Below are 27,170 nucleotides of genomic sequence, written 5' to 3'. Positions count from 1 at the left end.
TGCCCTGAATTTTGACCCTTAGTCCTGAATTCTTGTCCTGAATGTTGACCCTTTGTCCTGAATTTGTTATAGTTCTGTCCAGAATATGCCTCAATGCCAGGTGGTCACCCTAAATTAGGAGCCTTGTACTTGCACTGCAATATCATGGATAGTGACTTAGAAGAGGTAGGTGTCAGAAAAACTGGCTAAAATCTAGTCCAACTACTCTTAGATTCTAGAAATATATCCTTTCTGGACGGCAGGTGGTGGTGGGGATCACAGCCCCCACCACCCCGTCAACTCAATGAAGGATAGGGGATTATCAGGTGGAGATTCTTCAGACGGAAGAAGTCTCTCCTATGGAGCACCCTCGAAATTCGACCAGTCATCTGCAACTTCATCATCCCCATCATGCCACCATCCTTCTCAACCTTCTGATCATACTCTTTTTCCTGAGGGTTGAATCTCCCTTATCCACACCTTACTGCCCAAAGGTGGTGGACTACACTGGTCTCCTGTTTTAAGGTTGCTTGTTTAGGACTGATGTGTCAATGTCAAACTAATCAGTGCCAAAGAAAACTAGTGCCCACAAGACACATTCAGCCCTCTGTGCCGAAGGAAGCCTCTTTACCAGAGTTCACAAAAGGACAGAAAAAAACTGAGTTGGAAGGCTCAGCAGGCACCTTAGTAGGTATTGAGGGTGAACCCAAAGTGACAGAAGAAGGAAACTGATCCACTGTAGGCACTCCTTTACGAGAGCCCCTCAGAAGCCTTAGGTCAGACATTAATGGCTTAATCCATTAATCAGAATTTTGAGGTGAGAAACACCAATTGGCCCTCCTGATGGTCTTTGCCTTCATTTTAAGTCTGTGGGTGCAGGCAGAAATGCTATGGTCAGGTAGCAAGCTATACCTAAACTTGGAGAACCCATGGTCACCCGACATCTTTCTTAAAAGAGCCCATGCTGTATCAGAGAGAAGACTAAAAAGCTACTGCAGCTCAATAAAGGAGTGGTAAATTACGAAAGACACTGAAACAATTGCAAGAGGATAAAAGGATGCCATAGGCAGTGTAGGTAAATGCCTCCCTGGCATGCTTACCCCCTGACTTTTTGCCTTTGCTAATGCCGAGTTTTGATTGAAAGTGTGCTGGGACCCTGCTAACGAGGCCCCAGCACCAGTGTTCTTTCCCTAAACTGTACCTTTGCTTCCACAATTGGCACAGCCCTGGCACCTAGGTAAGTCCCTTGTAACTGGTACCCCTGGTACCAAGGGCCCTGATGCCTGGGAAGGTCTCTAAGGGCTGCAGCATGTCTTATGCCACCCTGGGGACTCCTCACTCAGCACATGCACACTGCCTCACAGCTCCTGTGTGCTGGTGGGGAGAAAATGACTAAGTCGACATGGCACTCCCCTCAGAGTGCCATGCCACCCTTACACTGCCTGTGGCATAGGTAAGTCACCCCTCTAGCAGGCCTTACAGCCCTAAGGCAGGGTGCACTATACCACAGGTGAGGGCATATGTGCATGAGCACTATGTCACTACAGTGTCTAAGCAAAACCTCAGACATTGTAAGTGCAGGGTAGCCATAAGAGTATATGGTCTGGGAGTTTGTCAAACACGAACTCCACAGTTCCATAATGGCTACACTGAAATCTGGGAACTTTGGTATCAAACTTCTCAGCACAATAAATGCACACTGATGCCAGTGTGGAATTTATTGTAACATGCACCCAGAGGGCATCTTAGAGATGCCCCATGAATACCAATCCGACTTCTAGTGTGGGCTGACCAGTTTCTGCCAGCCTGCCACAACCAGACAAGTTGATGGCCACATGGGTAGAGTGCCTTTGTCACTCTGTGGCCAGGAACAAAGCCTGTACTAGGTGGAGGTGCTTCACACCTCCCCCTGCAGGAACGGTAACACCTGCCGGTGATCCTCAAAGGCTCACCCCCTTTATTACAGCGCCACAGGGCATTACAGCTAGTTGAGATGCCCGCCCCTCCGGCCACTGCCCCCACTTTTGGCGGCAAGGCTGGAGGAGATAATTAGGAAAACAAGGAGGAGTCACCAACCAGTCAGGACAGCCCCTAAGGTGCCCTGAGCTGAGGTGACCTCTGCCTTTAGAAATCCTCCATCTTAGTTTTGGAGGATTCCCCCAGTAGGATTAGGGATGTACCCCTCTCCCCTCAGGGAGGGGGCACAAAGAGGGTGTGGCCACCCTCCAGGACAGTAGCCATTGGCTGCCGCCCTCCCAGACCTAAACACACCCCTAAATTTAGTATTTAGGGGCACCCCAGAACCCAGGAAATCAGATTCCTGCAACCTGAACTAAAAAGAAGGACCGCTGACCTACAAGCCTGCAGAGACGACGGCAATTGCTTTGGCCCCAGCCCTACCGGCCTGTCTCCGGACTCGAAAACCTGCAACCAGCGACGCATCCAACAGGGACCAGCCACCTCTGAAGCCTCAGAGGACTGCCCTGACCCCCAGGACCAAGAAACTCCGGTGAGCAGCGGCTCTGCTCAACAACCTGCAACAAACTTGCAACTTTTCTACAACTTTAAAGACCTCACTATTCCCGCCGGAAGCGTGAGACTTCACACTCTGCACCCGACGCCCGCGGCTCAAGATCCAGAGAACCAACACAACAGGGAGGACTCCCGGGCGACTGCGACCCCGTGAGTAGCCCAAGACGACGCCTGCTGAGAGAATCCAGAGGCTCCCCCTGACCGCGACTGCCTGTAACAAGGGACCCAACGCCTGGACCAAGCACTGCACCTGCAGCCCCCAGGACCAGAAGGAACCGAACTTCAGTGCAGGAGTGACCCCCAGGTGACCCTCTGCCTAGCCCAGGTGGTGGCTGACCCGAGAAGCCCCCCTGTGCCCTGCCTGCACCACTAGAGTGACCCCCGGGTCCCTCCATTGAAACCAATAAAAAACCTGACGTCTGCTTTGCACACTGCACGGGGCCGCCCCTGTGCCGCTGAAGGTGTGTTTTGTGTGCATACTTGTGTCTCCCCCCCCCGCACTCTACAAAACCCCCTTGGAGCGCCCAAGGACGCGGGTACTTACCTGCTGGAAGACTGGAACCGGAGCACCCCTGTTCTCCATAGGCGCCTATGTGTTTTGGGCACCTCTTTGACCTCTGCACCTGACCGGCACTGAGCTGGTGTGGTAACTTTGGGGTTGCCTTGAACCCCCAACGGTGGGCTGCCTATGCCCAGGAAGGATTAGTTACTTACCTGTAAATCCTAGTTCTCTTCCAGGGGTATCCTCATCAAAGTCATAAACATTGAATATTCCCGCCCTTGTGCGGGGCCCCCGGAGCATATATATATAAAATACATACATATTATCATGTGTAAAACAGCAATGCAGGCTATAATCATAAATAGGCTAAAATGCTTTATTTCTATGCAAGTTTTTTTTTTTTTTTTATATTATAAAATCACAAATAGATCATAAATATCTACCTAAGCCCCAAAAACTGGACTTAGGGAAGTAAACAGCAGTAAATATCAGAGAAAAATAGAAAAAAACACATTGAAAAACAATGAAGCATTCTTAGCCAATAGGATGCATGCAGGTTAACACAGGAGAACCATAAAAACTTTGGCACCGTGCCTTTAAGACCCTGAGCACCTCCAGTATCCCACCATGCCTCAGGGGTGAAGGGAAGGTGACAGTTGGTTCACAGTTAGGTCAGTACTTTTTTACGGTGACAATCTGTGTAACTGATCAGAAAGATAATCTGTCCTGCACTTCTAGGAGACTTAAGTCCGGGGAGGAGGGTGGGTTGTTTATGACTTTGATGAGGATACCCCTGGAAGAGAACTAGGATTTACAGGTAAGTAACTAATCCTTCTCTTCCAGGGGATCCTCATCAATAGTCATAAACATTGAATAGATTAGCAAGCCCATCCCTAAACTCTGCGGACTGTCCGAAAGAAGTGCAGGAAAGAATACATATTCATGCAAATAGATTTCTAAGAGAGGCCTGCCCCACCTGGGCATCCGCTCTTGCATCCGAGTCTAGACAGTAATGCTTAGTAAAGGTATGCACAGACTTCCATGTAGCAGCCTTACAAATCTCGGAAATTGGTACATTGTTAAGGAGGGCAGCAGTAGCCGCTTTTCCCCTTGTGGAATGCGCTTTTGGCCTAGCCAGTAATTGCTTATTAGCCAGTTGGTAAGTGTTAACAATACAAGACACAATCCATCTTGATATAGTTCGTTTAGACGCTGCCTCTCCTGTTCTTAAATGACCATAATTCAGAAACAAATGGTTAGAATGTCTAATCGGTTTTGTTTTGTCCAAATAGAATTTCAGCACTCTTTTTAAGTCTAAAGAATGCAATGCTTTCTCAGCCGGAGTCTCCGGATTGGGAAAGAAAATCGGTAAAGATATAGTCTGATTGATATGGAATTCTGACACCACCTTCGGAAGGAAAGATGGGTGAGTTCGCAGAACCACTCTATTATCGTGAAAAACCGTGTACGGTTCTCTGCAAGACAGAGCCTGAATTTCGCTGACCCTCCTCGCTGAAGTAATGGCCACCAAAAAAGCCGTCTTCCACGTAAGGTGCTGTAAAGAGGCCTTGTGGATAGGTTCAAAGGGAGGGGCCATAAGTTTTGACAGGACTACATTCAGTTCCCATGGAGGAGAAGGTCTCCGAATGGGAGGAAAAACCTTTTTCAAGCCTTCTAAAAAATCCTTGACTACAGGTATCGTAAAGAAGGATTCCTGAGAAGGCGACTTACGATACGCTGTAATTGCAGACAAATGAACCTTAATAGAAGATACCTGCAGACCAGACTTCGCCAGATGAAGTAAATAGGATAGTATGACGTCCTCCTGAGCTCGTATGGGATTTATACCTTGTTGAGAGCACCAGATGTAGAATCTCTTCCACTTAAAAGCGTAAGAACGCCGCGTGGAAGGTCGTTTTGACTCTTTCAAGATGCCCATGCACTCCTGTGAGAGCCCTAGGTGCCCATACTGTAGGAATTCAGGAGCCATGCTGTCAAGCTCAGAGAGGGAAGGTTGGGATGTAGGATTCTGCCTTCCATTCTGCTCAGGAGATCCGGTCTGCACGGCAACCTCCTGTGAGGTCTTTCCGATAAGTTGAGTAGGTCCGTGTACCAGAATTGGCGGGGCCATTGTGGCGCTATCAGAATCATTCTGGTTCTGGAGTTGTAAAATTTGTTGATTACTGCCGGTATGAGGGGAATCGGTGGAAAGGCGTAGAGAAATGTCCCTGACCAGTTGATCAACAGGGCATTCCCTTGAGATCCCGGACGGCAGAACCTGGACGCGAAGTCTGGGCATTTCTTGTTTGTTTCGTCTGCAAAGAGATCCAACTGAGGTCGACCCCATTGACCGAAGATGTCCTCGACGACTTCGTCGTGTAGCACCCAGTCGTGCGCGTCTTCCAGATGTCTGCTCAGGAAATCTGCCTCTACGTTTTGCTGACCTGGCAGGTGTACCGCTGTGATAGACATTCCCCTGGCCAGGAGCCAATGCCATATCGTTTGGGATTCTCGAGACAGAGGTAGTGATCTTGTTCCCCCCTGTTTGTTCAGGTAATACATTGTGGTTGTATTGTCTGTCTGAATTAGGATAGATTTCCCCTGAACCAATGGAGAGAAAGATTTGAGAGCCAGATGGACTGCTCTGAGTTCCAGTAGATTTATGTGATAGTTCTTTTCCTTGTCGGACCACAGACCCTGAGCTTGGAAGGAACCCAGATGAGCACCCCAACCCTGAAGAGACGCATCCGTTACCAGAGTGTCGACTGGAATTGTCTGGTGAAACGGAGAACCTATCGACAGGTGAGGTCTGTGCATCCACCATTGTAGTGATTGAAAAGCCACTGCTGGTAGTCGAACTCTGTCCTCCCAGTGACCAGTCTTTTGGCTCCAATTGTTCTCTAATGCCTCCTGAAGGGGCCTCATGCGTAGCCTGGCATTCGGGACAATGAAGATGCATGAAGCCATGGAGCCCAGAAGCGATGTCACCTGACGAGCTGTAGGTGCATCGGCTGTTAATAGATGTTGACACTTCCTGTGGATTGATAAAAATCGTTCCTCCGAAGGATACACTCTTTGGAGCTCTGTGTTTAGTATCGCTCCCAGGTAGTGGAGGTTTTGTGTTGGAATCAAGGTTGACTTGTCGTGGTTGATTTGAAGACCTAGAGACTCGAAAGTTCTTAGAACGATATCTCGATGTTTTCTCGCCTGATCCGGAGATGAGGCCTTCACAAGCCAGTCGTCCAGGTAGGGGTAGACGAATATTTTTTGTCTTCGAAGGTGTGCCGCTACCACTGCTACACATTTTGAAAAGACTCGGGGTGCAGACTTCAGGCCGAATGGAAGGACTCTGAATTGGTAGTGCTGTGACGCTATCTGGAAACGTAAAAATTTCCGATGTTTGGTTGCTATTGGGATGTGAAAATATGCATCCTGTAGGTCGATGGAGCACATCCAGTCTCCCTGATGCAGTTGCGGGACAATCTGGTGAAGGGCTAGCATCCTGAACTTTTGTTTTCTTATGTACTTGTTCAGGAGCCGTAAGTCCAGAATTGGTCTGAAGAGGCCCTGTTGACCTTTTTTCGCCACCAGAAAGTAACGGGAGTACACCCCTTTTCCTTTTTGTGCCGGAGGAACCTTTTCTACAGCTTTCTTTTGTAGGAGTGCGAGAACTTCCTTGCGTAGCAGGCTGAGATGAGAAGGAAAACACCTTGCTGGCGGCAAGTGTGGAGGAGGTTTTTTGAAAAGGAGAGAATAGCCATGTTCGACAATATTGAGCACCCATTTGTCTTTTGTGATTGAGTGCCACTCGCGAAGATGATGCGTAACACTTCCCCCCACCGGAGTGGTGCACAGTGCTGAGGGAAGCAATGCCTCATTGCTTTGATGGTGTCTTTGCTGTAGACTGTTGAGGTCTACTTGACCCTCTGTCTCTTGTGGGTCTACGTGCCTGAAACAGGGGACGTCCCTGTCGTTGTTGTGGCCTTTGAGACCAGTGAGGGGTTTGAACCCTCTGCTGGAATGGTCGTCTGTCATATGGCCTGTACCTCCGCCTGAAGTCTTTTTTACGTTCCAGGCCCACTGCCCTCATCGTGTCGACTTCCGTTTTCATTCGGGCCATCTCTTCATCCGCGTGGGTACCGAACAACGAACTCCCGCTGAATGGGAGGTTCAAAATGCGCTGCTGTGCTTCCTGTTTCAGACCCGTGAGCCGTAGCCAGGAAGACCTCCTAGCGCAGATTCCGTGCGCATACCCATGCGCAGCCAAATCCGCCCCGTCCGCCGCCGCGCTGATGACCTGGTTAGATACTAGGCCCCCTTCCTGCAAGATTTCCTGGAAGTCCTGTCTATCTTCCCTGGGCAACTTTTCTGTAAATCTGTGGAGTGAGTCCCACAGAGAGCGGTCATATCTGCCCAGAAGTGCTGAGGCGCTGGAGACCTTCATAGCAGATGCCGCCGTACCGCACATCTTTCTCCCCAGAGAGTCTAGGTGTCTGCTCTCCTTATCCGGGGGGACTGTGGAAGATGATGCCACAGAGTGTGTTTTTCTGGCTGCGGCTAAGATCACAGAGTCCGGTGGCGGATCCTTCCGCAGGAATAAAGGATCTTGTTCCGGAGCTTTGTATTTCTTTTGAAACCTAGCAGACTTGAGAGTGGCTGGAGACAGAAAAGTGTCCATAGTCGGTTGCAGCAAACCCGGTACTAGTGGCAGCAGTTTTCTCGAGACTGATCTGTGTTGTAGGGTCTCAAAGATAACTGAGGATGAGGTGGCCGGCTCCGGTACCTCAATATTTAGCTTCTGCGCTCCCCTTAGAAGAACCTCATTAAAAGTGGTGATATCATCCACCGGGGAAATCCTAGCAGGTGGAGAATCTGTGAGTGTGGGGGAGTAGCGCCCCACAGACGATCCTGAAGAAGACCAAGAAGGTGATCTTCTGCGTGGTGTTCGTGACCTGGTTCTCCTTCGGGAACGGGACCTGCTCCGAGAGGCTGTAGCAGAGTGTGCAGGTCTTGTGGTCGGCTGACGAGAAGCAGAACGAGCCCGTCCTGCTCTAGCTGTAGGCGATGGCGTTCTCGGTAATGAGGCAGTAGGAGAATACATCCTCGAGTATTGTGAATCCGGGGATGCTGTGATGGGAGAAACATGCCCCGATGCTCTGGAATGGGATGATGCACTCCTTATAGAGACCACCGGTGAGGGAGCTTTGTCCGCTGGCTCTACTGCCTGTGACACAGCTGAAGGTTGTGTCGACGTCGATTGTATCCTCGACGTCGAAGGTTGCGATGGCTGGTCTGCTCTCGACGTCGAAGGTCTTGACGTCGGAGGTCTTGCCGTCGAGTGTCTTGACGCCGATCGCCTATCACGGGACCTGGACCTACTCGCCGTCGTGTGTCTCGACGTTGAGTGGCGAGTGGTCGACGGCGGATGTTCATGCCGTCGAGGTGTTTTTGGTGTCGTGTCCTTCGACGCCAAGGGGTGAGACGTTCTCAACGGCGAACGGAAGCGCCGGAGATGACTCGACGCCGAACGGCGGCCTGCCGTCGACGGAGATGTACCCCTGTGTCCATGCTTCGACGTTTTGTCCCTCGACGTCGGTCTGGTCGCCGTCGACGGCGAAGTATGCCGGTGAGACGGTGGTGCCGATGACGTCGATGGAGAACAAACAGGTACAATCCTACCTGTCGACGTCGATCGGGCCATTCCTTCTGCTGTAGGTCTGGGAAGTGAAGAGGATGTTGACTTTTTCCTCTCCTGAAGCCCATGTAGCCTGATCTTCTCTCTGTCTTTGAGAGTCCTCCTTGACATGTTCTTACAATACTTGCAGGTGTCAGGACAGTGACTCTGTGGCAGGCAGACAATACACAGAGAGTGTGGGTCTGACTGGGCTTTCTTCTTCCCACAAGAGGGACATTTTACAAAAAGAGATGGCATTTTTCTGTCAGAAAAAACCTTCCTAGCTTAGACAAAGATGTTACTTGTCGAGTGAAAAGTGAAAAAACGCTTTTTTAAAGAATTTTTCTGAGGAAAACTCAGAAAAACTGAGAGCTCAATGCTCCAGGATCCTCTCAGAAGAAGCCGGAAAAAAGAACTGACCTAACTGTGAACCAACTGTCACCTTCCCTTCACCCCTGAGGCATGGTGGGATACTGGAGGTGCTCAGGGTCTTAAAGGCACGGTGCCAAAGTTTTTATGGTTCTCCTGTGTTAACCTGCATGCAGCCTATTGGCTAAGAATGCTTCATTGTTTTTCAATGTGGTTTTTTCTATTTTTCTCTGATATTTACTGCTGTTTACTTCCCTAAGTCCAGTTTTTGGGGCTTAGGTAGATATTTATGATCTATTTGTGATTTTATAATATAAAAAAAAAAAAAAAAAAAAAAAACTTGCATAGAAATAAAGCATTTTAGCCTATTTATGATTATAGCCTGCATTGCTGTTTTACACATGATAATATGTATGTATTTTATATATATATGCTCCGGGGTCCCCGCACAAGGGCGGGAATATTCAATGTTTATGACTATTGATGAGGATCCCCTGGAAGAGAACTGAGACTTGTAAGTGTCTTACTTACCTCACAATCTAACCAATACTTACCTCCCCCAGGAACTGTTGATTTTTGCACTGTTTACTTTTAAAATAGCTTATTGCCGTTTTAACAAAAACTGTATATGTTATTGCTCTAATTCAAAGTTCCTAACTTACCTGTATGGGGTACCTTGCATGTTATGTATTTACTTCAAATCTTGAACTTGTGGTTCTAAAAATAAATTAAGAAAAGATAATTTTCTAAATAAAAACCTGTTGGCCTGGAGTTAAGTCTTTGAGTGTGTGTTCCTCATTTATTGCCTGTGTGTGTACAACAAATGCTTAACAGTACCCTCTGATAAGCCTACTGCTCGACCACACTACCACAAAATAGAGCATTAGAATTATCTAATTTTGTCACTATCTTACTTCTACTGGAACCCTTGGACTCTGTGCACACTATCTCTTACTTTGAGATAGTATATGCAGAGCCAACTTCCTACAGGCAGACAAAAAATGATGACAAACAAGACCTACTGATCATGCAGTAAGCTCAGATCACGAAGAGTTTTAAAGAGAAATCCATTAAATTCAGTGGTTGGCTGTGGCGTCTCTCTGCTTGGTTCTCAATTGTGCACTGATAAAAAAAAGTGGAACGTAAAAATAATGTTAGGAAAAAAGTTTATGTCGCTAATTCTTAGATCCAACCTGGCGGCGGGGAATGCTTCAGAGGTTACAATTTGAGGCATACCCCTTCCTCGAGAATAACATTTCTCCTTTCTTATTGCCATTTTCATGTTTGCTCCCTTGCAAATTGGATTTTGACCTTTATATGCTACCAAAACATTCATGATGTAGTGATTGTTGCCTATACCTTCCTCCACCAAAAAGTACTCAAATGGTTGTGCTCTGCTGATGCTTCTTCATGGGCTAGAATTTTATATCCTTGCAGTCAAGCTTTCACTTCTGCTTACAATGTGTTGCCATGATATTCACCTACATACAGCACTGATGTAAATTCTGTTTTAAGAACTGATCAATGCAAATCTTACAGTCTTTTCGGTCATCTGTCCTTATCTACCTGCTGAGTGCCTGTGGCTCCCACGCGGTGTGAGGGGGCACAAAAAGGGTACAAGAAAGAAGAGGCGGGCGTTTCCCAAGCAGAGTGAAACAAGAGGGCACGTGGATGGCGTTAGCGTGCCTTATGGGGGACTTGGGTAGAAGGGCATACGGTGTGGCCAGTGAGTTAGTCTTAAAATTTTAAGAGCAGACTGCGAATTATAAGATAAAAAAAATTACAAACGTATTTGTATTTCTGTATATAATTAATGCCCTTTGAATCATGCAGTCATTGATTAATTTCAAGATACTGAATGTATTGACTACTAAAACTTTAGAAGGATGCACACACGTTGGCTGACTGCTCTGGCAAAAAATCTGGGCAAGTCAGGCTTATTTCTGAAAGGGTGTCGAGTGCTTGCCAGGTGAGCCTGTTATCGGAATCCATTATGGAAACCAGTAGGACAAGAAAAATCTGTTACCAGTCAGACAAGCCTCGGAAAGACTGTCTACGATTAGGAGAGTCCCTCGCGTGAAGCTCGTGTATTTTGAAGGCTGACACACGGGAGCAGCCAGACATTTGTCAAGATCACCTCTTAAGAGTATAGCAGACGTTCAAAAATCTGCACCACCAATGGCAACTGAGCACGCAAAAGAGAACTGCAATGTTATACTACTAGCAGTATACAATGTACATAACAGTGCAATACTGTATATTATAAGTAAAGTATTGTGTCAAGCTCACCCCTGAAAGGCTGTTCCCAAGCTCGGGCAGTCACATGTGAGTAAGGCTGCCTTGACATGCGATTTACCCTGCCATAGCTATAGTGACTTCAAATACCCCCAAATCATCCCAAACCATCGTAATCTCAATATGCATCAGTTCTACTTGAAAATTCTCTGCCCTTAAAATGACACAGAACATTGGCTGTATCCCTTGCAGAAAACCGCTTTCTGAATCATATAACCCTCACTGCTCACAAAATAAGAATGCATCTGTCGCAGCAGCAGCTCTGAAACTGGCAGGCTCTCTTGTGCCCCTTTAAAACGGCAGTCAGTCCATGGTTGCGGCAGCGGGCACAAGTGGGTGTACGACTAGAGGGCACTTCATCCGCTGGATTGAAGGCAGGTTGGTGTGCAAGCTGCTCGAGGTTGCCCTGGCTGTCTGTGGTAGAATCAGAGGGACATCGCAGGACTGAAGTCTGCTCCCGGCAAACATTCATGCTCTTGGCTGTGGAAGAAACAAAAACATCATTAACGTGCCTCTCTGCATTCCTTTCTCTTGTGGGTAGGTGTCAGACTGTCACATGCTTTTTACTAATATCCACCCCATTATACATTTTCTTTTCAATGGTCCCGTGGGTATTCCCACACCAGGAATTTTCGCGTGCACACACAGTCCTGCTTCATATCCGATATGAAAAGCAGCCACTGACTTCTCCATTACAAATCCTAGTGACATCCCGGCCATGTCACTTTCACGATCCTGCCATGAGCAACCCACGAGTCCACCCCAGCTAACAACTAGATATGTTCAGACATGGCACTGGTGCTCCCTAAATATCCACTCAGAATTCACACTACCCTGTATTAAGCACTCTGCACCCATTGACCCTTAAAACCTTCCTGAACTCGAATGGAAGCTAACTGGGACATTGAAATCCCACGGTTTTTCACAATCTTGCTCTTCTCTGTTCACAACTTTTACTATGTTTTTGAGTGTACGTTTTCCATGAACTTCTTCCATGACGTTAATGGTAACCCTTCAGGGGAAACATATATCCATGGAAGCAGCTCAATATAAGGTGGGCTGTGTGACAAGCTATCCTGGGGTGAGAAAAAATTCAGTCACTGAAAGGAACAAAATGTTGCTGTTAATTTTAAATGAAGCTTCCCGGAGGTGATTTCTCTAAATGTGTCCTCTTTTCTTTCACCCTGTAGCTCCGTATGCTCTAGCCATTCTTTTTTACTAATGCGTGTAGGAAGCCTGCCCAGTGTGTGGTAGACACCTATGGTGTTGAACCTTATAATGGGTCCAGACAAACCCCAATTAGTGAGAGTTACAGTGTCTAGACAGCCAGGGTTCTCTAGGGTAGCTGAAGTGAGCAGCCAAGACTTCCCTAGCAGGCATGTCCACAGTAGTCACACAGTAACGTATCACAAATGAAGGGGACCACACAGTGTTGCAAAATAAAGGTACTTTATTATAGGCGCATACCATACTAGACTACCATTAGTATACCACTCTCTGGAGGTGTGAATACAAAAGATATACACAGTTAAGTACTCAGGACAAGCATAAACTAGCAAGGGCAATATAAAAGAGGGTGGGGGAGACAAACCATATACTAAAAAAAATGGAATGTGAACAGGCGTCTCCCACCAGTGTATTGAGTAGTTAGACAAGCGCTGGGGAACAGTGGAACCCCAAAAGAAAAGTACCTAAAAGATCCCCAATGGCCAGGTGCAGAGGTAACTTACCTGATTGTCCCATAGGCTAACATGGGGACGTCGCTATTGGAGAATGAAGAAGCAGGACCGGACCAGTGGAACTCAAGGGCGGATTCTAGGTGAGGAGGACCTGCCTAAGAAGGGGACAGATTCCATTCCACACAGGAGTGTCCAGATGGGGCAGGAGCGAATGCTCACTCTTCTGCAGCTGTAGATCCAGTTCGATGATGATGGATGAAGTCCAGTTGCGGGGTCCGGAAGCTGCAAAAGAGTCCCTGAAGTTGCCTATGAGCTGTCCCTCAAAGGTCGTCGGATTGCAGACGGGTCAGTGGTCAGAAGGACCATAAACAAGCACAGGCAAATGGATCTGCTAAAAGTGTTCCAGAGCTATGGCGGACCAGCAAGGTCCTGGGGACTCTACCCGTGGAGTGAAGTTCAGGCAGACCCTCAGAAGACAGGAGAGCAAGCAGAAGCAGTCGGAGCACCCACAAGCAACCCACTGGCAGCAGGCACAGTAAGTCGCAGTGAGGCACAGTCAGCACGCCTGAAGAACAGTCCCACATCGCTGGTGCAACAGAAAGGAGACTGTCCTTGTAGAGGTAGAGTGCTGGGGGCCAGCGCTACTTGGAGCCTGAAGATCCCTCGGAGCAGGAGTGAAGAAGCCTTGGTTGGTGCTACAGTCGTGGTGCACAGGGATTCTGTCCCAGTGGCAGAGGCAAGGGCTCAGTGTCTCCCATGTTGGACAGAAGGCAGAGAGGACCCAGGGGATCCCTCAGAACCACCACCTGTGTTGGAGAATCTTCACAGATCTCGAGGAGAGAAGATCCCACCAGCTGGAGGTCGTTGCCTTAGGTGCCTCCAGATGCAGGAGAGTGACTCCTCCACTCCAAGGGAGGTTCCTTGCTTCTTGGTGCAACTGAGGTCATGGCAACCCCAGAGGATGCACAGCCTTGGAAATGTTGCAGAATGCTGACCGGAGTCGCTGAAACAATGTTGCAAGGAGAATTCTTCTCAAGCCATGTAGTTTTGGTTGGTTCCTGTGTAGCACAGCGCACTGGCTCACCAATGCTTTTCTCTGGGGATCAACTTTCTACTTATCAGAGTCACAGGTTGATCCTGGCCCTCTTCATCAGATGGGAAAGTACGGTCCCTATTCCCACCTCTGAAGCATCTGTCTGGACAATGAACTGTTCTGAGTAGTCAGGGCTTTTGAGAATTGGAGCAGAGCGTGTGGCCCGTTTTAGGCCATGAAAGGCTTTTTGACAGCTAGCTGCCCATGAGACTTTTTTTGGCATCCTTTTGGATGCAAGGTCATTCAAGGGGGCTACGATAGAGCCACATCCTTTCATGAGTCTCCTGTAATACCCAGTCAAGCCTAAGAAGGCTCTGACTTTGGTTTGAGTGGTAGGGACAACCCAATCCTTTATGGTTCTGATTTTGCCCTGTAATGGCTGAATCTGGTCTCCACCTACCAGGTGCTCCAAATAAACCACTTTGCCCTGCCCTATCTGGCATTTGGATGCCTTGAACGTGATGCCTACCTTTTCTAGGGCCTTCAGTACAATTCCAATGTGGACCAGGTAATTCTTCCAGGTGGAGCTAAAGACAGCTATATCATCTAGATATGGTGCACTGAAGCTTTCCAGGCCTTGGAGAACCTTGTTCATTAACCTTTGAAATGCTGCAGGGGCATTCTTCAAACCAAACGGCATCACTGTGAAGTGATGGTGCCCACTAGGTGTTGAGAATGCCAGTATCTTGCAGTCAAATGTGCTGAGATACTTGGCTGCAGCCAGAGTATCTACCAGTTCATCTCCTCTAGGAATTGGATGGGCATCATACCTAGTGACTGCATTGAGGCCTCTGTAATCAACACAAAACCTCATCTCTCAATTTACATTTTGGGAGTGAGGTCTGGGTACCAGGACTACAGGACTAGCCCAAGGGCTGTTTGAAGGCTCAATGACTCCTAACAAAGAACAAAGAGGAGGGACCGGGAGGTTAATGGTCCAGTGTACGGTCTCCCAAATCAATACGAATACAAGTGTACACTGTTCCAAAGTTAAGAAGGAAAACCACGGTACATCCCAGAAAGTTGTAATGTTCCAGTTTATTCCTTGTAATGTCCTTAGATGAACCAATGGCATCTGGCCCAAACTGACATCTTGGGACCAGAATCAAATGATGACAACAGAATTCATTCTCAAATGGACGACAGCCCAAATGGACAACAGCTGACACGTGTTTCGTCTGGGTAGACTTTATCAAGGCAATAGTAAAGATATTCACTCGATGTTCCAAAATGCCAGAAACATGTTACTGTCTTGTAAATTGATATAGCAATTGTGGAAGAATATGGATGAGGACCATGGTAAGCCTCCAATGCCTTCACGCGATTCTCACTCGTTATGTTGACGGCGTCGCATATAGTTCCAAAGTTAGCCAGCCAGAGGACTAAAAGTGACTAAGAGCGTTGAACCCTCAAGCGTCTCAACGGATGACTGGCTTCATCATTGGGAACGCTCTAGGCCAGGCTGGTACTGCAATGCCTAGTGGGCTCCCTACGGGAGCTCTTACCCATATAGCTCTCTAGGTAGCAGGTGGATCCAGAAGGAGTGAATAACAACGGTATTTAAGGATCGAGATTGCAGTACCAGCCCTGGTGTAGAGCGTTCCCAATGATGAAGCCAGTCATCCATTGAGATGCTTGAGGGTTCAACGCTCTTAGTCACTTCTGGTCCTCTGGCTGGCTAACTTTGGAACAGTGTACACTTGTTGTATTCAATGACTCCTAACTCTAGCATCTTTTCCACTTCGGCTTTGATGCATTCTCTGACATGGTGAGGCTGCATATAGATTTTACTTTTTACATGCAGACTGTCACCTGTGTCAATATAGTGTTCACAAAAGTGGTTTGTCCAGAGGTCAAAGAACAGAGTTCAGAGAACTGACTGAGGAGATTTTTGCAGTCAGATTGTTGCTGGTCAGAGAGGCAGACAGCAAGAACTACTCTCTCCACTGAACCATCAACTGGGTTGTGGGAGAAGAGGTCAGGGAGAGGGCCACTCTCTTCCTCCTAACCTTCATCAGTGGCCATGGGCAAAGTCATGTCAGCCCTATCATAATAAGGCTTTAGGCGATTCACATGATGGGCTCGGTGGGGGTTTCTTGGAGTGCCTAAGTCAACCAAATAGGTGACCTCCCCTTCCTTCTCTACAATGGTGTGGGGGGAACTCCACTTGTCTTGGAGTGCCCTGGGAGTCACAGGCTTTAAGACTCACACTTTCTGTCCTGGTGGGTGAGCAGTCTGTACAGCCTTTTGGTCATGCCACTGTTTTTGCAGTTCTTGGCTGGCCTCAAGGTTCTTGTTTGCCCTCTTCATGTACTCTGCGATTCTAGATCTTAGGTCTAGCGCATAATCCACTATGTCTTGTTTGGGGGGTTTGCACCAGCATCAGTATAAATCTTTTACTAGATGCAGTTAGAGGGCCTAGGGGACCACATATATCAACCCCTACCCTCTCAAATGGTACTCCAACCAATGGAAGAGGAATTACGGGGCCTTTGGAGTGCCACCTGTCTTACCACTGGTTTGACAGGTGACACAGGAGCGACAAAAGTCCTTGGTGTCTTCAGACCTATGGGGCCACTGAAAGTGTGGAAGAAGTCTGTCCCAAGTCCTGCCTTGCACACAAATGGCCTGCAAGGGGAATATCAAGTGCCAGGGTCAGTAGGAACTCCTTAAAAATTTGAGGGATGGCCAACCTCCTGGTGACAGCAGGCTTGGAGTCCCTTGCCTCAGAGTAAAGGAGGCTACTGTCCCACTAGACCTGATGGGTCCCACTGAGCAGCAGTTTGCTGTCTTCGGCTCTCAAGAGAAGGACAGGACTTCTGTTCTAGGCTTAGTTCCTCCCTGGTGGGTTCTCCTGCACCTAGGAGCTCAGCTTTATCAGCTTTCAGCTCCTCTGGTGTAGGTTCCACAAAAGGGGCAGATTTCTCTCCCAGAGGACTGGGATCCTCACCTGAAGCCTGGACAGGGAGCGATTTCTTACTCTGCCTGCCTCTCTTTTTGGGAATCTCCTGGGGCATTTTTCCAGGCTCAAGTGTTACTTGCTCTCCACATTTCATGGCCTGTGATCTGGTCAGCACAAAGATGTGCCCAGGGATGCCCAGAGTGCTGCATGGGATTTTAACTCCACTTCAACCCCTCCCCCTCCACCCCAGCTAAGGTCAGCAACAGTCATGGGGTGACCCTTAGTGGTGTTACGAGCATCAGTGACTTGATACATGTGACCAAGTAGGTGTTCAGGGGACAGCAGTTTGTCAGTCACCATTGTGACACTAGCACCTGTGTCCTCATAGGCCTCAGCCTCAAAACCATTGATAAGGGGTTACTGCCTGCACCTATCCATATTAAGGGGACAAGCAGCTACGGTGGCGAGGTCAATACCACCCTCAAAGACCAAAACTGCCTCAGTGAACTCTCTGCCTAAACCGGAGCCCACTGCAGTTCCCAAGGTGAACCAACCTACACCCTTGGACTGACTACTACTACCTGTGCTATTGCTAGGGGCACTAGGGGTAGAAGTGGCAGTGATAGTAGCAGGCTTGGTGCTCTTTTTAGGACAGGTGCTCTCACCTTCCCTGTATCCTTTTTGTATTCACAAGTAGCACCATGGTTTCTTATTATGGGATGAGTAAGAAGAGGACTTAGCCCCACCCCCAGAATAGTTTTGTGGGCCTGATGAAGACTCCTCCTTTTTATCCTTGGATTTGTCCCCACCTTTTTCCTGATTCTTGGAAGAATCTTTCTTCTTCTCGTCACTTCCAGTGTGAGTGCTCTTACCCACTCTGGTGCAAACCCTTTGTCTGCCATCTTTCCCAATTCTTGGGGAGAGGTCAGATCTGAGTCCACCAGATACTAATGCAGTTAGTCAGAATGTAGAAAAATGCCACTGTTGGCATGCTTACCCCCCGAACTTTTTGCCTTTTGTTGATGCCAGCTTTGATTGGAAGTTTGCTGGGACCCTGCTAACCAGACCCCAGCACCAGTGCTCTTTCCCTATAACTGTACCTTTGATCCACAATTGGCACAGCCCTGGCACCCAGTTAAGTCCCTTGTAAAATGTACCCCTGATACCAAGGGCCCTGTGGCCAGGGAAGGTCTCTAAGGGCTGCAGCATGTATTATGCCACCATGGGGATCCCACACTCAGCACATGCACACTGCCTCACAGCCTGTGTGTGCTGGTGGGGAGAAAAATACTAAGTCGACATGGCACTCCCCTCAGAGTGCCATGCCCCCAACCCACTGCATGTGGCATAGGTAAGTCACCCCTCTAGCAGGCCTTACAGCCCCAAGGCAGGGTGCACTATACCACAGGTGAGGGCATAGCTGCATGAGCACTATGCCCCTACAGTGTCTAAGTCAATTCTTAGACATTGTAAGTGCAGGGTAGCCATACTGAGCATATGGTCTGGGAGTTTGTCAAAAACGAACTCCACAGTTCCATAATGGCTACACTGAATACTGAGAAGTTTGATCTCAAACTTCTCAGCACAATAAACCCACACTGATCCCAGTGTGAGATTTATTGAGAAATGCACACAGAGGGCATCTTAGAGATGCCCCTGTATGCCAGCTCTACTGTTAGTGTATGACTGACCGGTCTGTGCCAGCCTGCCACTTCCAGATGAGTTTCTGACCACATGGGGTAAGTGTCTTTGTGCAAGCCTGTCCTGGGTGAAGGTGCTTTAGACCTCCCCCTGCAGGGACTGCAACACCTGGCAGTGAGCCTCAAAGGCTCAAGCCTGGTGTTACAATGCCCCAGGGCACTCCAGCTAGTGGAGATGCCTGCCCCCTGACTCCTGCCTTCCCCAGCCCCCTCTCCCCCCCGACACAGCCCCCACTTTTGGTGGCAAGTCCGGGGAGATAATGAGAAAAACAAGGAGTCATCCCCTCAGCCAGGTCCAGCCCTAAGGTACCAGAGCTGAAGTGACCCCCTCCTTGGAAAATCCATCTTGTTTTGGAGAATTTAGCCCAATAGGGATAGGGATGTGCTCCCCTCCCCAAAGGGAGGCAGTACAAGGAGGGTGTAGCCACCCTCAAGGACAGTAGCCATTGGCTACTGCCCTGTGACCCTAAACACCCCTAAATTCAGTATTTAGGGGTGACCCTGAACCCAGGATTTTAGATTCGTGATGACCTACAAAGAAGGAGGACTGGATAGCTGAAAAACCCCGCAGAGAAGGAAGATGACAACTGCTTTGGCCCCAGCCCTACCGGCCTATGTCCTGCTTCTGAGAACCTGCACCAGCGACGCATCCTGTGGGCCCAACGACCTCTGCCGACTCAGAGGACTGCCTTGCAACTAAAAGGATCAAGAACTCCCATGGACAGCGGACCTGTCCAACCAAGAAAGAAGTAACCACCTTTAAAGGGACTCTCACCTCACTCCAGAAACGTGAGTCCCCACCACTCTGCACCTGACCCCCCTTGCCCGGGTCCAGAGGAATCAACGACCCAGACAGGATCCACAGGCTACTCAGACAACGTGTCCACCCTAGGCTGACCTCCCTGCACCCCCACGAGGACGCCTGCAGAGGGAATCCCGAGGACCCCCCTGACCGCGACTGCCCGGGTCTAAGATATCTGACACCTGGAGAAGCACTACACCCGCAGCCCCCAGGCCTGTGAGAAACCGACCACTGGTGCAACAGTGACCAGAAGGCGGCCCTCATCCTTGCCCAGTCAGTGGCTGGCCCGAGAAGCCCCCCTGTGCCCTGCCTGCAACGTCTGAGCGACCCCCGGGTCCCACTACTGAACCCTATTGCAAACCCGATGCCTTGTTTGCCCACTTCACCCTGCCGTCCCTGTGCCGCTGAGGGTGTGTTTTGTGTGCCTACTTGGGGTTGACTTGAACCCCCAAAGGGGGGGCTACCTATGCCCCGGAGACTGAACTTGTAAGTGCTTTACTTACTATAATAACTAAACTGTACTTACCTGCCCCAGGAATGTTGAAAATTGCACTAAGTATCTACTTTTAAAATAGCTTATTGTCATGTTATGAAAAATTGTGTACATTACTGTTTTGGTCAAAAGTTCTAGGTATTACTATGCAAAGTACCTTTCATTTAATGTACTTAACTGCAATCTGAATCGTGTGGTTCTAAAAATAAATTAAGAAAAAAATGTTTTTCTATATAAAAACCTATTGGCCTGGAGTTAAGTCATTGAGTGTGTGTTTTCACTTATTGCTTGTGTGTGTACAACAAATGCTTAACACTACCCTCTGATAAGTCTAACTGCTCCCCCACACACTACCACAAATAGAGCATTAGTAATATCTATTAATGCCTCTGTCAAACCTCTTGGGGAAACCCTGGACTCTGTGCACACTATATCTCATTTTGATATAGTATATACAGAGCCAGCTTTCTACACTGAATATCGGATAAGAATGTGCCCTCTCATGATAAGACTATACAAGCCCTGATAGTCATGTACATTACTTCCATGTAACCAGCCTTCCAGAGCCTTGACAGAGCTGTCCACAAAATCTACCCAGTCTTGGAAGAAGTCCTTCTGTGTCTCCCTAAACTTGATCCTATAATTATCTGTGGTCAACCCAAACTCAATGAGAGCATCTTTTGGCACTTTGTATTTGTCTGCATCTTCCTCCCCGACAGCAGTTTGTTTTCCCCTTTGTCGGCAAAGGAAAGCAGCAAGATGGCTGCCCACTGCCTCTGAGGGACCTTCTGAACTCTACAGGCCCTCTCCAGAGCAGTGATCGACTTATGGGTGTTGTCTCCAGCCTTATAAGGTGGAACTATTCTGCTGAGATTCCTAGAGTCATAGGAGATCTCCCTGACGCTGGTCTTTCTATAGCTGTTGCCACGCTGGGGTGCCAGCCCCAAATTCTGTATCTCGCTCTCTCCACTGACAAGACCTTCCTAAACATTTAAAGAAAGGAGTATGCTAGACCCTCAACTTACCGAAACAAAGTCTAGAAATCCCTGCTACTAAAGTGTAGTTTGTCCCCAAGGATAGTAGTGACCTTTCTTGTGGAAAGTCACAGGTGAGAGAGTGGTAAAGCAATAACTGCAAGTGTCTTATCCCACCGCTGCACCACCAAAGTAGGAAGCTGGGCCAGTGCGTTGTGGACACCTACAGTGTTGCACCTAATACTGGGTCCAGGCAAACCCCAATTAGTGTTACAGTGACTAGACAGCCAGGGTAGTTGTGGTAATCAGCCAAGACCTATCTAGAAGGCATGTGAAGCATTTGCAATACCATAGTACTCACACAGTAACTTATTGTAGGAAGTTGGCTCTGTATATACTATCTCAAAGTAAGAGATAGTGTGCACAGAGTCCAATGGTTCCCCTTAGAGGTAAGAGAGTGGCAAAATTAGATCATTCTAATGCTCTATTTTGTGGTAGTGTGGTCGAGCAGTAGGCTTATCAGAGGGTAGTGTTAAGAATTTGTTGTACATACACAGGCAATAAATGAGGAACACACACTCAAAGACTTAACTCCAGGCCAATAGTTTTTATATAGAAAAATATCTGTTCTTAATTTATTTTTAGACCACAAGTTCAAGATTTGAAGTAAATACCTAACATGCAAGGCACTCCACACAGGTAAGTTAGGAACTTTGAATTTGAGCAATAACATATACAGTTTCTGTTAAAATGGCAATTAAGCTATTTTAAAAGTGGACACAGTGCAAAAATCAACAGTTCCTGGGGGAGGTAAGTAATGGTTAGTTTGTCAGGTAAGTAAAACACTTACAAGTCTCAGTTCCTGGGCATAGGCAGCCCACCGTTGGGGGTTCAAGGCAACCCCAAAGTCACCACACCAGCAGCTCAGGGGCGGTCAGGTGCAGAGGTCAAAGAGGTGCCCAAAACACATAGGCGCCTAGGAAGAACAGGGGTGCTCCAGTTCCAGTGTGCCTACAGGTAAGTACCTGCGTCTTCGGAAGGCAGACTGAAGGAAGGTAGCCGCTTTCTAGCATTGTTACCCCCACATTTGGCCTGTTTGTGAGTATATGTCAGGGTGTTTTCACTGTCTCACTGGGATCCTGCTAGCCAGGGCCCAGTGCTCATAGTGAAAACCCTATTTTGTCAGTGTGTTTGTTATGTGTCACTGGGATCCTGCTAGCCAGGACCCCAGTGCTCATACGTTGTGACCTATATGTGTTCCCTGTGTGGTGCCTAACTATATCACTGAGGCTCTGCTAACCAGAACCTCAGTTTTTATGCTCTCTCTGCTTTCTACATTTGTCACTGCAGGCTAGTGACTAAATTTACCAATTCTTATTGGCACACTGGTAAACCCATATAATTCCCTTGTATATGGTACTTAGGTACCCAGGGTATTGGGGTTCCAGGAGATCCCTATGGGCTGCAGCATTTCTTTTGCCACCCATAGGGAGCTCTGACAATTCTTACACAGACCTGCCACTGCAGCCTGAGTGAAATAACATCCACGTTATTTCACAGCCATTTACCACTGCACATAAGTCACTTATAAGGCACCTATATGTCTAACCTTTACTTAGTGAAGGTTGGGTGCCAAGTTACTTAGTGTGTGGGCACCCTGGCACTAGCCAAGGTGCCCCCTCATCGTTCAGGGCAAATTCCCCGGACTTTGTGAGTGCAGGGACACCATTACACGCGTGCACTATACAAAGGTCACTACCTATGTATAGCGTCACAATGGTAACTCCGAACATGGCCATGTTGCATGTCTGAGATCATGGAATTGTCACCCCAATACCATTCTGGTAATGGGGGGACAATTCTATGATCCCCCGGGTCTCTAGCACAGAACCTGGGTACTGCCAAACTGCCTTTCCGGGGTTTCCACTGCAGCTGCTGCCAATCCCTCAGACAGGTTTCTGCCCTCCTGGGGTCCAGGCAGCCCTGGCCCAGGAAGGCAGAACAAAGGATTTCCTCTGAGAGAGGGTGTTACACCCTCTCCCTTTGGAAATAGGTGTGAAGGGCCAGGGAGGAGTAGCCTCCCCCAGCCTCTGGAAATGCTTTGATGGGCACAGATGGTGCCCATCTCTGCATAAGCCAGTCTACACCGGTTCAGGGATCCCCCAGCCCTGCTCTGGTGCAAAACTGGACAAAGGAAAGGGGAGTGACCACTCCCCTGACCAGTACCTCCCGAGGAGGTGCCCAGTGCTCTTCCAGTGTGTCCCAGACCTCTGCCATCTTGGAAACAGAGGTGTTGGGGGCACACTGGACTGCTCTGAGTGGCCAGTGCCAGCAGGTGACGTCAGAGACCCCCTCTGATAGGCTCATACCTTACTTGGTAGCCAATCCTCCTTTCTTGGTAGCCAAACCTCCTTTTCTGGCTATTTAGGGTCTCTGTAGGAGGCTGGACGGGCTTGTAGTGAGTACGAAGGGGTACTCGCATCTTGCACCAGGCCCAGTTATCCCTTATTAGTGTATAGGGTGTCTAGCAGCATAGGCTGATAGATAATGGTAGCTTAGCAGAGCAGCTTAGGCTGAACTAGGAGACGTGTGAAGCTACTACAGTACCACAAGTGTCACTTGCACAATATCATAAGAAAACACAATACACAGTTATACTAAAAATAAAGGTACTTTATTTTTATGACAATATGCCAAAGTATCTCAGAGTGTACCCTCAGTGAGAGGATAGGAAATATACACAAGATATATGTACACAGTACTAAAAATATGCAGTATAGTCTTAGAAAACAGTGCAAACAATGTATAGTTACAATAGGATGCAATGGAGACACATAGGGATAGGGGCAACACAAACCATATACTCCAAAAGTGGAATTCGAACCACGAATGGACCCCAAACCTATGTGACCTTGTAGAGGGTCGCTGGGACTATTAGAAAATAGTGAGGGTTAGAAAAATAGCCCACCCCAAGACCCTGAAAAGTGAGTGCAAAGTGCACTAAAGTTCCCCCAAAGACAAAGAAGTCGTGATAGAGGAATAATGCAGGAAAGACACAAACCAACAATGCAACAACGATGGATTTCCACTCTAGGGTACCTGTGGAACAAGGGGACCAATTCCAAAAGTCACAAGCAAGTCGGAGATGGGCAGATGCCCAGGAAATGCCAGCTGTGGGTGCAAAGAAGCTTCTACTGGACAGAAGAAGCTGAGGTTTCTGCAGGAACGAAAAGGGCTAGAGACTTCCCCTTTGGTGGACGGATCCCTCTCGCCGTGGAGAGTCGTGCAGAAGTGTTTTCCCGCCGAAAGAACGCCAACAAGCCTTGCTAGCTGCAAATCGTGCGGTTAGCGTTTTTGGACGCTGCTGTGGCCCAGGAGGGACCAGGAGGTCGCAAATTGGACCAGGAGGAAGAGGGGACGTCGAGCAAGACAAGGAGCCCTCTCAGCAGCAGGTAGCACCCGGAGAAGTGCCAGAAACAGGCACTACGAGGATGCGTGAAACAGTGCTCACCCAAAGTCACACAAAGGAGTCCCACGTCGCCGGAGACCAACTTAGAAAGTCGTGCAATGCAGGTTAGAGTGCCGTGGACCCAGGCTTGGCTGTGCACAAAGGATTTCCGCTGGAAGTGCACAGGGGCCGGAGAAGTTGCAAAAGTCGCGGTTACCAACAATGCAGTCTGGCGTGGGGAGGCAAGGACTTACCTCCACCAAACTTGGACTGAAGAGTCACTGGACTGTGGGAGTCACTTGGACAGAGTTGCTGGATTCATGGGACCTCGCTCGTCGTGCTGAGAGGAGACCCAAGGGACCGTTAATGCAGCTTTTTGGTGCCTGCGGTTGCAGGGGGAAGATTTCGTCGACCCACGGGAGATTTCTTCGGAGCTTCTAGTGCAGAGAGGAGGCAGACTACCCCCACAGCATGCACCACCAGGAAAACAGTCGAGAAGGCGGCAGGATCAGCGTTACAGAGTTGTAGTAGTCGTCTTTGCTACTATGTTGCAGTTTTGCAGGCTTCCAGCGCGGTCAGCAGTCGATTCCTTGGCAGAAGGTGAAGAGAGAGATGCAGAGGAACTCTGATGAGCTCTTGCGTTCGTTACCTAAAGTTTCCCCAGAGACAGAGACCCTAAATAGCCAGAAAAGAGGGTTTGGCTACCTAGGAGAGAGGATAGGCTACTAACACCTGAAGGAGCCAATCAGAAGGAGTCTCTGACGTCACCTGGTGGCACTGGCCACTCAGAGCAGTCCAGTGTGCCAGCAGCACCTCTGTTTCCAAGATGGCAGAGGTCTGGAGCACACTGGAGGAGCTCTGGACACCTCCCAGGGGAGGTGCAGGTCAGGGGAGTGGTCACTCCCCTTTCCTTTGTCCAGTTTCGTGCCAGAGCAGGGGCTAAGGGGTCCCTGAACCGGTGTAGACTGGCTTATGCAGAATTGGGCACATCTGTGCCCAAGAAAGCATTTCCAGAGGCTGGGGGAGGCTACTCCTCCCCTGCCTTCACACCATTTTCCAAAGGGAGAGGGTGTAACACCCTCTCTCAGTGGAAGTCCTTTGTTCTGCCATCCTGGGACAAGCCTGGCTTGACCCCAGGGGGGCAGAAACCTGTCTGAGGGGTTGGCAGCAGCAGCAGCTGCAGTGAAACCCCAGGAAAGGCAGTTTGGCAGTACCAGGGTCTGTGCTACAGACCACTGGGATCATGGAATTGTACCAATAATGCCAGGATGGCATAGAGGGGGCAATTCCATGATCTTAGACATGTTACATGGCCATATTCGGAGTTACCATTGTGAAGGTACATATAGGTAGTGACCTATATGTAGTGCACGCGTGTAATGGTGTCCCCGCACTCACAAAGTTCAGGGAATTGGCCCTGAACAATGTGGGGGCACCTTGGCTAGTGCCAGGGTGCCCTCACACTAAGTAACTTTGCACCTAACCTTTACCAGGTAAAGGTTAGACATATAGGTGACTTATAAGTTACTTAAGTGCAGTGTAAAATGGCTGTGAAATAACGTGGACGTTATTTCACTCAGGCTGCAGTGGCAGGCCTGTGTAAGAATTGTCAGAGCTCCCTATGGGTGGCAAAAGAAATGCTGCAGCCCATAGGGATCTCCTGGAACCCCAATAGCCTGGGTACCTCAGTACCATAAACTAGGGAATTATAAGGGTGTTCCAGAAAGCCAATGTAAATTGGTAAAATTGGTCACTAGCCTGTTAGTGACAATTTGAAAGAAATGAGAGAGCATAACCACTGAGGTTCTGATTAGCAGAGCCTCAGTGAGACAGTTAGTCACTACACAGGTAACACATTCAGGCACACTTATGAGCACTGGGGCCCTGTAGAACAGGGTCCCAGTGACACATACAACTAAAACAACATATATACAGTGAAAAATGGGGGTAACATGCCAGGCAAGATGGTACTTTCCTACACAACCCCCCCCCCCCCACCCCCCCCCCCCCCAAAGGACAATAAGACTAGCCATGACCTGATGAGTCTTCATTGTCTAAGTGGAAATATCTGGAGAGTCCATCTGCATTGGAGTGGCTACTCCCAGGTCTATGTTCCACTGTATAGTCCATTCCCTGTAGGGATATGGACCACCTCAACAATTTAGGATTTTCACCTTTCATTTGTTTTAGCCAAAGTAGAGGTTTGTGGTCTGTCTGAACAATGAAGTGAGTGCCAAACAGGTATGGCCTCAACTTCTTCAGTGCCCAGACCACAGCAAAGGCCTCCCTCTCTATGGCAGACCAACACTTTTCTCTAGGGGTCAACCTCCTACTAATAAAAGCAACAGGTTGATCCTGGCCCTCAGAATTAAGTTGGGATAGGACTGCCCCTACTCCTAATTCAGATGCATCAGTTTGGACATAGAATTTTTAAGAGTAACAAGGGCTTTTCAGGACAGGTCCAGAGCACAGGGCCTGCTTCAGCTCCTCAAAAGCTTTCTGACAGTTTGCTGTCCATAATACCTTTTTGTGCATTTTCTTGGATGTCAGGTCATTAAGAGGGGCTGCAATGGGGCCATAGTTCTTAATGAACCTCCTGTAATACCCAGTGAGGCCTAGGAAGGCTCTCACCTGAGTTTGAGTAGTAGGGGGAACCCAATCTATAATAGTTTGGATTTTCCCCTGAAGTGGTACAATCTGTTCCCCACCAACAAGGTGTCCCAGATAA

The sequence above is a fragment of the Pleurodeles waltl genome, chromosome 7 (genome assembly GCF_031143425.1).
Source record: "Pleurodeles waltl isolate 20211129_DDA chromosome 7, aPleWal1.hap1.20221129, whole genome shotgun sequence".
Classification (NCBI taxonomy): Eukaryota; Metazoa; Chordata; class Amphibia; order Caudata; family Salamandridae; genus Pleurodeles; species Pleurodeles waltl.
The sequence above is the reverse complement of the archived record's forward strand: the minus strand, read 5'-3'. Positions refer to the sequence as shown.